The 14,981-nt window shown below is 40.6% G+C and overlaps 1 pseudogene; it reads right to left on the bottom strand.

The window, feature by feature from the left end:
* Positions 1–1,117: 1,117 nt before the first annotated feature.
* On the bottom strand, positions 1,118–14,692 carry LOC123788682 (5'-AMP-activated protein kinase subunit gamma-1 pseudogene; annotated as a pseudogene).
* Between the last annotated feature and the right edge of the window lie 289 nt (positions 14,693–14,981).

Consider the following 14,981-nt stretch of genomic DNA (forward strand, 5'->3'; position numbering starts at 1 on the left):
TCAGGGAAGATCTTTAGAAATGCACTTGGAGTCAAGGGGGAAATGAAGATGTTAAAGTCATTATGTTCATTTTATTCACATCTGAACGCTAGGGAATGACTGTAAATGGAAGTATGAACATTTCTTCCTCCCATAGGTAACTTAGACTCCAAAAGCACAATGGAGGAAAAATTAAAATTTTATCTAGAGATACACCTCTAGTCATTCCTTCTCATGACCCTCCTCCCCCCTCAGTAAGACAGAAGACTGGCATTCATTTATTATTACACAGGAGCAGTTTGGTTTAGCTTGTGAAATACCACGCCTAAGCATATTAACTATGGTTAGTTCGGTTCTCTGAAGAGCCCCTGAATCCTTGTTTTTTTCATAGCTGTAACTTTGCACATGACTTTCAATCTGTTTTGACTGTACTTTCCTCCCTTGACCCACCATCCTGGAAAATTCTTATGTGTCGTTTAACTCTTAGCTAAAACAGAAAATTGGACATGCACCACACTTTTCACTTTTTGTTTCTTTTTTGTTTTACCATGAAGAGGTTCCTGTCATTTTAATTAGGTCTGCCATGAAAAGCAATAACCTCAGCTAATCACTCTGCCCTCCTCCTCCACCTGACCCCCATCTCCCTTCATACGCACAGAGCACAGGAACCCAAAGGCCCACCTCCCCATAATCTCCCCACTCCCATTGTGGGAAGAGATGTCACTAAATGGCCTCAGCCTCCTCCATACAGCATGAAACAGGATAAATAAAAAAATCTTTAGGAAGAGTGTTGTTGTGCTATTATCTTAGGGTGGAGTTAGGGGCAGAGACAGAGGCAAAGGCTGGGTGAGGGCTGGGGATCTCTCAGAGATCAGAATTGGCCTGAGAGGCACACAGCCCATCATTCACCCAGGAAGGGGGCTACATCGGAGAGGGCAGGGGCTAGGATGGGCTAGGCTGTATGTGTGAGGATGAGGACAGCTAAAAATCCATTCTCCTTCCTCCCCCCACACCCTCCCTGGCTCCTGAGCAGCGAACAGAGTCACAATTCTCTCAAGGTTTCATCTGTGGTTCCCAGAACTTTGGGCAGACAGGAAGTGGGGCATATCCCCTGGTGCTGCCTGAGCCCTTCCCCAGCTCAGGGCTTCTCTCCTCCTGTGAGCACTGGGCCCGCAGGATATCAGGCAGTGGTACAGTCCCCTTGACCACATCATTCTCATCTCCCGTGACAAGTCGGCCAAGCCCTGCTTCCACCAGCCTGCTGCTGCTGCTGGCCTCCAGAGTCTCATGCAGGGAGCCCTTGAGGACACCCTTACAGTGACGGGATCCATGTGGCAGGGCTTCGGTCACAGACACATCTAGGTTGTTGGAGGTCTTTCCTGCTGCCAGATTGGTAACATCAAACACGGAGATGTCCGCCACACGCCCTTTCTCATCTACCACCGGCAGTGCTGAGAGTCAGTGTTGCACAGAGATGCCCAGAGCCACACAGACAGCAGGGGTGGTGCGGACCACACTCCTCCAGAGACTCAGACAGGAACTCCGGCTCGGGAAACCGTGATAAACCATTGGAGGAACTTGAGGATGCACCTGTGGGGGAGGATGTACAAGGTGTTGCCTGATTCCGGGTCAGTATCTGGCAGCATGTGGATCTGTTTTCAAATTAATGAGGACACAGCACCAAATAAGCTGGTATTAGGAGAAATGCAGGCTAGTGGTGTGAAGGAGTCCTGTAGGTACACCTCTGTCCAAGTTTCTACCTTGTGTTCTTCCAGCTCATAGATCTCTACCACAAAGCCTGAGATATTTACTATCTTGCCTTTTACAGATGTTTGCCAATCCTAGAGGTAAGAAGCAAAAGGCTTTTCTTCTTTTCGCATGTGAAAGGACAAAATGAAACTAAAAAGAGGTGATGGAGGTGTTGTTTTCTTTCTGGTGTGCTTTTCTGTGTAACAGGAACTTTCTCTAAAAACATATTTTTAGTAAAGGTATGACTCAAACGGTATTTCATCCATGAAACTTTCTTTTCTTTTCTTTTTGGCAGCAAAACAGGGTTTATTGAGTGATAGCAAAGTGATAATACAAAGCTCCCAAGGAGGGAGGGGACACGATGGGGTTGCCCCAGGAGTTTCTAAGTCTAGCGGTTTTTATGGGCTTGTTAGGGGGCTGTTTTAATCTGATTAACCCTCTTGTCATCCAATCATGTTTTTGTCACCTATCTATCATCTGGGAAAGGGTGGAGGACCCCTTCCAGGGTGGTGTAAGATCCTTTTAAGGGTGATTTCCTCTTAGAGTGGGGGCCCCTTGCCCCTGCCTGCCTGCCTTCCAATGATCCTTCATCATTTCCCCCCCTTGAAGAGGTAACCCTAACTGCTGTTAGGGAAGAAGGGCGATCGATGACCCATCGTAGCTACTCCCTGCTGGTCAGGGGCGTTGGATGGGACAGCAGTCAGTGTTCCTCTCATCCCGATCAAGGGGTCCCCTGTAGATGTTTGGTACTGACCTTCAAGTGAGGCTCTATTTGAACCACCATTTGGAGTTTGACCTTTATTGGTTAATTGTCCTTAATGATGGCGGAGATCCTTGACGAGCCCCCATAAATGTTGCAGGATTTTTTCTCCTTCAGTGCCCATGGTTCTTGGTCTCACCACTTCGAAGAATAAAGAAGTAGACCAGACATAATGGTGGGCAGCAAAGCAGTTTATTGAGCAATAGCAAAGTGATAGTACAAAGCTCCTGAGGAGGTAGGGGACCCAAAGGGATTGTCTCCATGAAGCCTTCTGCTATGGTCTGCTTCCTGTAAGTTTCCAAAATGTTAGACTTTTCTACTTTAGTAGTTATCAGACGGCAAAGCGTCACTGTTTCCATATCTGTCTCCCAGACAAGCCCATGAACTTCATAATGACAGAGACATTGGGCTGAGTGCTTTTTTAGGGCCTAACCCAGAACACTGATGATTTTATAGCATGTTGAGAGAAAGTACTTCTTTACCTTTATAGTTTACAGAATATTTTCATCACGATTATTTAATCACCTTACTAATTTTACCCAAATGTTGCCTAATCAGAGAAGGCTTCCCTGAACATCCATAAAAAAATAACTCATTACACTCTCACCACTTTATTCAATTATTTTTATAATGCATATAACTACTTGACACAGGAATTGTCTATGGACGGCTCTTCTCCCTCCATGTCCCTAGAATGTAGGCTTCCCATGCCTAAATCATTGGGTGTCTACAGTTCACTGCTATATCCCATTGCCTAGAACACTGCCTAGAACATAAACTCATTGGAGTAGAGCTACCCCATCCTCATTTTATAGATAGTAAGGAAACGAAGATGGAAGACATCATTTTTGTCTTTAAGTAGGAAGGATTTTATTTGAATTACAATTTGAATTGTTTCTTTTTCCTTGGAAAATAAAGACTAATTTGTGCATTTAAAATTTATATTATATATAAATATTTTTTGAGGAAGATAATTTTTCAAGCTATGACCTCTTTTCTAAAAGAACATCTTTTTTGCATTTAGTGATCTGTTATCTTTTTATTTATTATTTTTGTGGTTTTAAGCAAATTTTTTCAGCTTTACTGAGATATAATTGACAAAACTATAAGATACTGAAAGTAGAAAGACATGATGGTATGTATATGTATGTATACATTGTGAAAGGATGAACACATTCATCTCACATATTTACCTGTTTTGAAGAAGTTTAAATTAATTGCTTATAGTCACGCTAATGGTTATTGTTGGATCAAGGAGTAATAAATGAGGACAACAAGAGACAAGAAATGGGGGAGGGGCAAAGATAGAAGAAACAAATTATATTCTTTGAGGATCAAGTGTGTCAGGAAGAACATCTGGCTAAAAGGACAGTAAATGAAAACCGTCTATGTCTCCACAGTAAGGGGAGTGATTATAGTACCAGCAATACTGTTATTTCATAGAGTATAAGTAGCTATTGTGTATAAGATGCTTATTTTACATACCACTAAGAAAGAAAAATATTTCCAATTAAGCTATGATATGCCATTGATTAGTATGTGCATCCTAATTTCAGAGTTGCTAAAATGGAGAAAAGAACTGTGTGTAAGAATCAATGTAATGAAGTTAACCACCCTCTCCACCCCTGTCCTACAAATAGCAACTATCATTTCTTAGTTGTCTACTGGCTTTCACAACTGCCCTTGGAGTTTATAGTCCTTACAACAATTTCTGCTTTTTTTTTTTTTTTTAGGTTTATTTATTTGAGAGAAAGAAAGAGAGAGAGTGAGAGAGAATGGGGTTGGGGGAGGCAGAGGAAGAGGGAGAGAGAGAATCTCAACCAGACTCTCTGCTGACTGCAGAGCCCAAGGTGGGCCTTGATCTCATGACCCTGAGATCATCACCTGAGCCGAAATCAAGAGTCAGACACTTAGAAGACTGAGGCACCGCCGCCCCAACAATTTCTGCTTTATAGAAGAGGAAACTAAGTCTTGTAGCAGCTAAGTAATTTTCTTAAAATCATAACACTAATCTGGGATTTAGAGTCCACAAACACCATGTTCACGTGATGGAAATCCAGCAACAGGGTATTACCTTAGCAATATGTGTTTGCAACTAATTTTTAAAAAAGATTTTATTTACTTATTTGAGACAGAGCAGGAGGAGGAACAGAGGGAGAGGGACAAGCAGACTCCATGCTGAGCACAAAGCTTAGGCGGGGCTCGATCCCACGACCCTGAGATCATGACCCAAGCCAAAATCAAGAGTTGGATGCTCAACTGACTGAGCCACCCTGGTGCTCCTGCAACTAATTATTTAAAAATTTATTCGTAAATATTTAATGATCATTTTCGTAAAACCTGTTTTAAAAATTACAATATTATACCAAAAATTAAAGTTTGTGTTAAAAAATAGTATATCAAAAATTAACAACAATCCCTTCATATCATCTGATATGCATATTTCAAGTCCTTGATGTAAATATTTAAAAAATAACTTTGAGATACAATTCACATGCCATAAGATTCATCCTTTTGAAGTGTACAATCCAATGACTTTTTAGTGTATTCACAAAGTTATACATACATCACCACTATCTAATTTCAGTACATTTTTACCACCCATAAAAAAAAAATCCCATAACCATTAGCAGTCACTCCCCCATTTACCCACAAATTCCCCAGTCCTAGGCAGCCATTAATCTTTGTTTGCTTGTTTCTGTGGACTTACTTATTCTGGACATTTCACATAAAAGGAATCAAGCAATATCTGGACTTTCATACTTGGCTCCTTTCACTTAGCATGCTTTTCAAGGGTCATCCACGTTATAACATTTATCAGTACTTTATTCCTTTCTGTGGCTGAATATTAATTCACTGTATGGATTTAATGCATTTTATTTAACCATTCATCCATCAGCTGATGGACATTTGTGTTGTTTTGGCTTTTTGGCTCTTATGAATAATGCTATGAAAATTTGTTTATGAGTTTTGGTGGACATATGTTTTCAATTCTTTTGGGTAGATATGGAGGCATGGAATTTCTGGGTCATATGGTAACTCTATGTTTAACTTTTTGAAGAACTGCCAAACTGTGTTCTATAACGACTGTGCCATTTTATTCTCAACTGCAATGTATGAGGGCTCCAATTTCTCCACATCCTTACCAACACTTGTTATTGTTTGTCTCTTTTATTATAGCCATTCTAGTGGATGTGAAGTAATCACAATGTGGTTCTATTAATTTTTTAAGCATCGGCTTCTAAGACTGAAAAAACACACACACATATATATAAAATTGATCATCATGACTGTGTTCTCTGAAAATTTGGCAAATTGTCTTGAAAGCCATACATGTACATATCTGCCTCTCTTAAATTCCCAGGGCTCGATCTGATGGATATTAACAACATTCCTGTGGAGTAAGTTGGTAGGAAAGTTATCATCTCCAAGAGACAGGAGCTGAGAAAGGCCGCCAGCCAAACATCAATCATCCTACTCACGGTTCAGTGCTTTATTACCAGGTCACTCTGCCCACGGATAAGGAACGGAAGAAATAAGGGACGCAGAAAAGACTCACCGAGTTGTAACCTCCATTAGAGTATCTAAATTTAACAGAGAACCTGCACCTACAATATGTCTTTTTATGATTTGTCCCATTCACTTTTAAAGCCAGGACAGTGACTATAAAAAGACTCTGTATCATGTAAAATGACACGTTTTATTTTTCATATTTGTTCCCCAAAGAGGTAACATTGCAAAGAAATAGCATCTTGCTGAGAGCCAAAGTACTTCCATCATTTATGAACTCTTCGTGGCACTGGCAGAAAGGCAAATATATCACTTCTCAAAAATCAAGACACATTTAACTTTTAACACAGAGCCTTGTTATGAATTGTGTGCGTACATGTGTATAGAGATCTGTTTTATATCAGATACCTTAGCCATAAGAAATCATCGCGTACTGCTGTTTGTCAATCAGAACAAGACTGTAATGTTTATATAAGAAGTTCCTTTTTGATGAGACAATGGACAGAAGCAAAAGGACAACAAAACATCAGCCCCTACAAAAACCCAAACCAGTTGGCCCAAACACCCACATTCTAATCCTTCAAATATTTATTGCATAAGTTATCTCTTTGATACCTACTCTTGGAAAAAAGAAAGAAGACAAAATGAGATCTCTTAAGTTGTGAAGTTGCAACCCTTAAATGTATATTTTATCAATAAGGTATTACTAAATATTTTTTATTTTTTTTCCAAATCAATCTATTGTCATGCCCATATATTGAGATTCTAGAATCAGTCAATGACTTGATACGTTTTTGAATATCTGCTATGCTAATTCATTGCACACATACTGAGCACCTACTGTGTGTAAGGCACCAGGCAAGGCTATTCTTCTCTTCTTGGTCTAGCTAACAGTAGCAATGAGAGCTTTCTTGCTGTCTAGAATGTCCTGACAAGGTAACTGTATTGCTTCATCATTCATGTACTTTAAGTCATTTTGCAAAGCTCACTTCATAGTTGAGGAACACCCTATCTAAAACTGAAAACCTCCCTCCCTCCCATACCTCCAGCTTAGACCATTCTCCCACTTGGTCTTATTTTTCTTCAAAATACTTATTACCTTCTAAATCTCATTTACTTTAGTTGTTCATTTTATTATTTGTTTTCCCCACTGTAATATAAGCTTTATGGGGGCAGAGATTTTTGTCTCTATTTCTCCCCCCTCCCCATTGTTTTATTTCCGGGATCTGAATAATTATTGGCACTTAGTGCTCAATAAATAGTTCTTGAATAAACAAATGAGTGACAGTGGGCACTATTTACTGAGTAGTCACAGTTTTTGACTTCTGAGATGTCCTTGATTTTTTTTATACCATGCATTTATTAGCCCTTTCTTAACTTTGATTTTGACATTGGATAAACTTGTCATACTTTTTCATTTTTCCAGTTGCTTCTTTTCCAGTTTGCGTCTTTATTCAGGAGCCCTTCTCTTCTCATTCTGTGTTGTCCTTTGTTATCTAAGGTGCTTCCCTGCTTGCTCCGTGTTGATGAGGTACAGAGCTAACCCTCTCCATTTCATCCTGTACTCCACTGCCTACAGGTCATCTCTCCCTTGAGCCCCTCAACAGAATATGTCCCAAACAGAAATTATCTCCTCACCCCCAATACCCCCTGTGGACTAATAGGCTCCATCTTCACTGACAACATCACTAATACTCAGTCTCCTAAGCCGCCAGCGTCTGAATCCTCAGTTCTTCTTTCTGAGGATCTGATGAATGTGACCTCTTCAACATCTTAGACTCCCATTTCTCCACATCCACACTGTCACTATCTTAGCCCAGATCCTTACACTCCCGCTCCAAGGCAGCTGCAGCCTTCTCTAAGAGAGGAAATCTCAGGGACCTACCACACCTACAGCTACATTTGGAGGAGAGAGGATTAGGTCTTTCCAGGGCAAGTTATAACAGCTTGTGCAGCATTTGGGGGGTGGAAGCTGTATTGCTACACAAGCCTATGAGTGGAAAAAAGCTAAACAGAATCACATGTGGGCTAGTCCTGGAGGGGTAGGGGTGCAGTCATCTCTCACAGGGCTGGTGAAAATGAGAAAAGCAACCCCTGACTTGGGGATCTGGCCTAACAGCTCGGTCTCTGTGTGGTTAGTAGCTGACCTGGCATTCATAGCTAGGTCATGGTGTTCTCAGAATCTCCCAGAACTTTAAAACCTGATAGGGTCACTCTTTGATTGTGATAAAGTGACACCAAAAAACCACACACACACACACACACAAAACCCAGAAAACAAAAATAAATTCCATAATCTTATCTAAGCACAGATGAAAATGAGGTCACAATGTGAAACACAAAATGCCACATGTCCCCTTTCCCAGTTAATACGAGTCACTGCTGCTTCTATAACAATTACAGCCTTAACCTCATTCTAGTCTTCCCTTATCCTAGATATGATTTAACATACCCAGTCATATGGGGCGCCTGGGTGGCGCAGTCGTTAAGCGTCTGCCTTCGGCTCAGGGCGTGATCCCGGCGTTCTGGGTTTGAGCCCCACATCAGGCTCCTCTGCTAGGAACCTACTTCTTCCTCTCCCACCCCCCCTGCTTGTGTTCCCTCTCTCGCTGGCTGTCTCTATCTCTGTCAAATGAATAAAAAAAATCTTAAATAAAAAAAAAAGATACCCAATCATAGAATTACCTCCACTTCCAGAGAGCATCCAATCCCCCCCACAAAGCCCAACTTCCTTGAGCCCTCCCCTCCCCCAAATCACCTAACACCAGCTCAAATCCAAAAAAAAGTGCTCTCCAACACTATCTTACTGAGATGGCTCTCAGCTCCTCCTTGTTGCGAGGAACTATGGCCCCAGCTGGGCCAGCTCTAGCTTTGGTCTTGGCAATCTCTGCCTACAGGCTGTGAACTCTAGTATGGCAATTCCACTCCATATTCAACTGAACCAGTCAAGCCGTTTCTTTTAGGCAGTATTAGAGGCTGAGTTGGCAGAAATAAGACGGGTGACTCAAATTCAGGCTGTAATTCAAATCTTGAAAAGATCTGAATTATGCAGTCCTGAGAAATCTAGTTCAGAGTAAATATATGGTTAAAGAAAATATATTGCTTGCTACTTTAGAATCCCATGGATTATTGAAATAAATCCTTAAGACTTCAGATAATGTACACCTTTAAAACATGTGTTCTAAAGTTGGAAAAAGGAAGCAATAGCTGGCTACCTTGGATGGTGGTGTGAGGTTCTGGCTTTCTTCATTAATATGAAAAATATTTTTCGAGTGTTCGCTATGCTCTGAGCATTTTTCTAGGCATTGGAGACATCGTAGTAAACCAAATATACAAATTCTCTCCTTGCTATCTTCAATTTACATTATAATTGGGTATGAAAGGCAAAAAAAATAGACACATAAGTCTGAAAAAAGGAAAATATCAGCAAGTACCAAGTAATACGAAGATTGTTAAATTAGGGAAAATTAGAGTGTGTCTTGACGGTTCCTCTAGAATGGATGATATTAGTGAAGGCCTTTCTCAGGAGGTTACAGTCAAGCAGAGATCTGGATACCAAGAAAGAGCCAGCTCCACATAGATCAGAGAGAGGGCATTCCAGGTAGAGTGACCACGTAGAGCAAAACTTCTAAGGACTATAGGGACTATCTTAGTCTGCTTGGGCTGCTGTAATAAACTATATACTCAGTGGCTTAAATAACAAGTATTTATTTCTCACAGTTCTGGAGGCTGGGAAGTCCAAGACCAAGGTGCCCATGGATCTGGTCTACCCTCCCTGATCATTGGTTAAATTGTCAATGTTGGACGTCTAAGACATACAATGACAGGACACAATGAAGACCCTCCCGGGAGCATCAATATGAAGTTCTGTTTAAAGTCTGTGGCACTACATGCTAGTCCTAAACTTGATTTTCTTCACAGTTAAAGGTGTGAATACTTAATCTGTGTAATTTTTTCAATTAAAATATTGTGAATCACAGACCAGAAAAATTCCCCTTCTCAGTCTTAAATTTTGTACTTTCTCCAGGAGATGGACATTGATACTCTTGGCTTCCACTTAAGAGGCTGGCACTCCCATAGTGGTTTGAGTCTTTCCCAGCCGTGCTTATGACAATGAGCAAACAGAAAAATGGAATTTGAAGGCAATCAACTTATTTCTGGAGCCAAGAGTGCTTATGTTTATTCTATTTAAGTCTCCATGTCCACTTTACCGGAATGTACTACCTTGAGACTCCTCCATGCAAAAGATTTGGATGCTGCCATGTATTCAGTAAACATACAAGAGTGCCACCAACTATTTGTGGGAAAACCTACTTTTGACTGTACTGATCAGTCAGAAGAGAATGGCAGCAGTGCTCAATGATAGTGTACCAAATGTGAGGGTTAGTTCTCTTTGCCAAGTCTCTGTATGTCTAGTGCTGGGTTAGCCACAGATATGGTCTGGGATCTCCTTCATGAGGTCAAGCTCAGTTAAGTCCAGTTATTCTAGAAAAACAGCACAATGAATCCCTTAGTGGAAAAACAAAAACCACATAAATACCAAACTGAAACGTTATTGTATCTAAGTATGCGGCTTCACTGAGGTTCACGTGGTAATATATGGACATTTAGGCCTGACCATATAGAGATTGTGGGATGATTTTCTGAGAAGATGGGTCTTAATACTGTGGACACCCTGAGAAGAAGAGCAACACCTTGGGACAAGGGTTTCTTAACCTGGTTGAATATCAGATTCCCTGAGGGGCTTTAAAATCAATCAGTTAATTTAATAAACACATTGTGGCAGGTTGAAGTATGGCTCCCCAAAGACACCCACTTCCTAAACTCCGAACATGTGATTATGTTACTTTAGGGTTGTGATTAAATTAAGGATCTTGTGATGGGGAGGTTGTCCTGGCTTATCTGATGGACCCCATGTAATCACAGGTTCTTATCAGAGTGAGGCAGGAGGGTCAGAGTCAGAAAAGGAGAGGAGACTGAGGCAGAGGTCCGAGTGAAATGGGGTCATGAGCTGAGGAATGTGGATAGCTTCTAGAAGCTAGAAAAGGCAAGCAAATGGACTCCCCCCAGGACTTCCAGAAAGAACAGAGTCCTACCTACTCATTTAGGCTTCTGACCTCCGAAATTCTAAGAGAATGAATGTGTTTTGCTTTATATGTCACTAAATCTGTGATTTATTACAGAAGCACTAGAGAACTAATAGATACACTTTACTAGAGTCCATCTCACAAATCATAAAGGTAACAGGTGTTTGTTACCACAGTGATATAAAATACAGATACAAAGGAAAAAAATCCCCACCTTCTCCATTCCGTACCTCCCCAAACCTCATTTCTAGCCTTTAGTTAACTAGTTTTTAATTTATAGCAGTTAAGTATTAAGTATCAAGACCTTTTAATAAGCTTACATTGCCCTACTACCATGTTCTTTCACTGAAAATGGCAGATTGCATGAATGGTCACAAATCACTCCCCTCTCTCTATCCAAGCCCCTTTGAAAAGAATTTGCAGCAGTTTCCATCAAGAGGTGGATTTTACCTTCCATACTAACTCTGGGCTTGGCCAGGTGACTCGGTTTGGCCAATGGGACAAGAGCACAGAGAGCTCAAGCAGAGGCTGTTGGGAATTCTGCTATTATTTGAACTAGGCCAAGCCAAGCCAACCCAGACTGGAAGAAATTCCCACCCAACTCGTAGACTCATGGCAAATAATAAGCGTGGGTTGAAGCCACAAAGTTTCCAGATAATTTATTATAAAATAAAAAGTAACTGACCAATTAACTAAAGCTTTTGACACCTTTCCAGGTGCCAAAGGATTTTGATTTTTCTCTCTGGGTCTGAATTTCTGAATAGAATGATACACAGATAAAACCTACATCAAGCTGAGGCACCCTATGGTTCAGTGTAGGTAGTCACACTCAACGATACAATGGTAAAACAAGCAAGTAAATAAATAGGTAGGTAAAATGGAAAGCAACTAAAATATTTTCTGAAGGTTCTTGAGAGAATGCCAAAGGAGAATTTCATTCATAATGCACTGCAAAACTCCTTAAAATCTTTTGTGCCAGGTTTTCTTTTTTTAATTTTAAAAAATATTTTATTTATTTGAGAGAGAGAGAGAGCACAAGCAGAGGGAAGAGGCAGAGGCAGAGGGAGAGGCGGGCTCCCTGCTGAGCTAGGAGGCTGACATGGGGCTCGATCCCAGGACGCTGGGATCATGAGCTGACCCGAAGGCAGATGCTTAACTGACTGAGCCACCCAGGCACCCCGAAACATATTTAAATATAACTTGAGTGTGTCTAATTAGATTAAAGTCTTTCTTAAGTAGGACACAATAGGTAGGAAATTTCTTCACAACGGGTAGGAAATTAATAATAAACAGCGGTGTCGAAGTACAACAGGAACTTCACATTCCTGCTCTTTTTCTCTTCATTTAAGCATAATAACTCAAGTGCATGCTTTTTAATATTATGCTTATTCAATTATATTTGAGTTTCTGTCACAAATATTTTTCCCCTGTAGGTTACAATACATCAAATTTGATTAATGCAGAAAGCTCTGACAGATATTTTAGTGAGTTAATTTGTACCTCTTAATGTTGAAATTTATATAGTTAGTTGACATCCTGGCTAAGGCAATAAAACACTGAGAAGTAAAAACACAAGCTCGTAGGTTTTTTGTATTCACACCATAAAATTCCACATGTATGAATTTTGTTCATATGTTGTCATCTTATTGGAAGAAACACATTGTTGTAATATGGATTTCTCTGAGTTAAAAGGTAGCAATCTAAAGACCTAGTGTTTTTTGCTTAGCTTTTCTGGCTTCACCTTTAGAAAAAATTTTTAAGCTAAATCTCTGTTTCAGTATCTCCATTTGAAGATTTGCCGATGGTTAGTTTTGCAGAAAATGCGTAGATTCTCTCTACTCCTTAATTCATTGATTGACAGCACTTATCGAACAGCTACTATGTGCTCTACATGCTTGAGATGATTCATGAATAAAACAGAGATTCCCCACCCTACAGAAGTGTATATGTCCACAGACAATAAACAGGAAATATTACATGTGAATTATGTACTGTGTTAGATTCGATATGTTAAGTGATAAGGGGTTGGGAGCAGGGAGGAAGTACAGAGTGCAGTATAAAAAAAGTCCTCAGTATAGCCCTCACTGGGGTGGGGTTTGAGGAAAGACTTGACAATGGCATGGACTTAGTCAAGGAGATGTTTAGGGGGAAAAGGGTTCCAGAAGGAGGGAAGAGCTAAAGCCAATATTCTAAGGCAGAATTATGCTGGCTTGTTCGAGAAACAGAAAGGAGACCACTGTGGCTGAGAAAGAGTGAGTGAAGGGAAGACTAGAAGAATCCAGAAAGGTACAGGAGGGTGATTTAGAATCACTGTAAGGATTCTGGCTTTCATGGGAGCCATTGGAGGGCTTTTGGCAGAAGCTTGACATCACATAACTTAGATTTATCAAAAATTTTGGTTGCAAAGCTGAGAATAGCCTACAGGGGGGCAAAGACAGATGCCGTGAGATTTATTAGAAGTTATTTCAGTATCTAGTCCACAAGAGATGGTGCTTGTGGCCTGCACAGCAGGGCAAGGGGGAAAAGGTGGTCAGATTATGTCTTTGAAAGTAGAGACAACAGGATTTCTTAACCTAGTGGATGAGGGTTTTGAGGGAGAAGAGTCAAGGATTCAAGGGTTTTGCCTGAGCAGATGGAAGGACAGAGTTGGCCCCAACCAAGACGGGGAAGGCTGCAGGTAGAGCAGGTTTATGCAGAGGAGTGGAAACCAGGAGTCCAGTTTGGGACTTGTTGAGCTCCAAATTTTTATCAGACATTAAAGTAGAGATGCAGAGTAAAAGGTTGAATATACATGCATCTAGAGCCAAATTTATAAATTTGTAGCCATCAGCATTTAAAAGATATTTATAACCTTGTTTCAAATCCTAATCCTGTATCCTAGACGATGCACAGAAAAACATTCACTTAACAGATGCACAAACTGTGGCACAAAGGTGAAAGTACAAAAATGCCTAAGCTAAATAGATTCTGGATTTTTCTCTGGCAGGGACAGAGAACACACTTACAGGACTATATTGTGTGTGTGGTACATGTATCACCTTATAGTCTAACGTTAAAGCAAACAATATGATCAAACATCATCATCAACACAAATTCATCAAAATACAACTTGACCCACAATCCCACCCAGAAGTCTCGTTATCTCCAGTTTTTATGCTGTCCTCTAGATCTAATTCATCTATTTATTTTAATAAGAAAGTTGCAATTTTAAACCAATGTTTTCACGTAACATTGTATAACATTTCCTATATTATCTTTCAATTTCCTAATTGTCCCTTGGATAGCTGCATATTCTATTGAGTTGATATACCATCATTACCTCACTTCCAAGCAATATACAAACTTGGCTAAAAGTGTTCTTACAATTGTGCAAAAATAACAAACCAGGCTTAGGAGGAAAAGCCTGAAAGGAAATGTGCCAAAGGTATTAGTCCTCTTCGCTGCCACAGCCCAGATGCGACATCCTCCAGGAAGTTTTCCTTGAAACTTCACCTGGGTTAAGTGGCCTTCCTCTATGTGTCTAGCACCTCACACTTCCTGTCACGCTGTAGTGGTGGCCTGCGGGATTGCGTCGCCCACACACGGCCACCTCCGTGGGTGATGACATGACTGCCGTGAGCTTGCCCACTGTTGTCTACCTGCGGTTCAATGACCCTCTACACGGTCACATACATGGATCAAAGAATGAACGTTGGACACTAGGCTATGAATGGAGGGTAGAACATCAACATCTCAAAATCTGTGTTCCTGTTTCCCAAATGTCCTTTAACATACACATTTTATAATATTTAAAATGGTTCTCACGTAAGCAGGAGCATGCAAAAGACGAGTCAGAAGAACAGAAAATCTTGAAAAGAAACTTGTTTTTTTCCTTTCCAAACCACGAACAGCAGCTG

The sequence above is a fragment of the Ursus americanus genome, chromosome 3 (assembly GCF_024610735.1).
Source record: "Ursus americanus isolate L20-20 chromosome 3, mUrsAme1.1.p, whole genome shotgun sequence".
In the NCBI taxonomy this organism is placed as follows: domain Eukaryota; kingdom Metazoa; phylum Chordata; class Mammalia; order Carnivora; family Ursidae; genus Ursus; species Ursus americanus.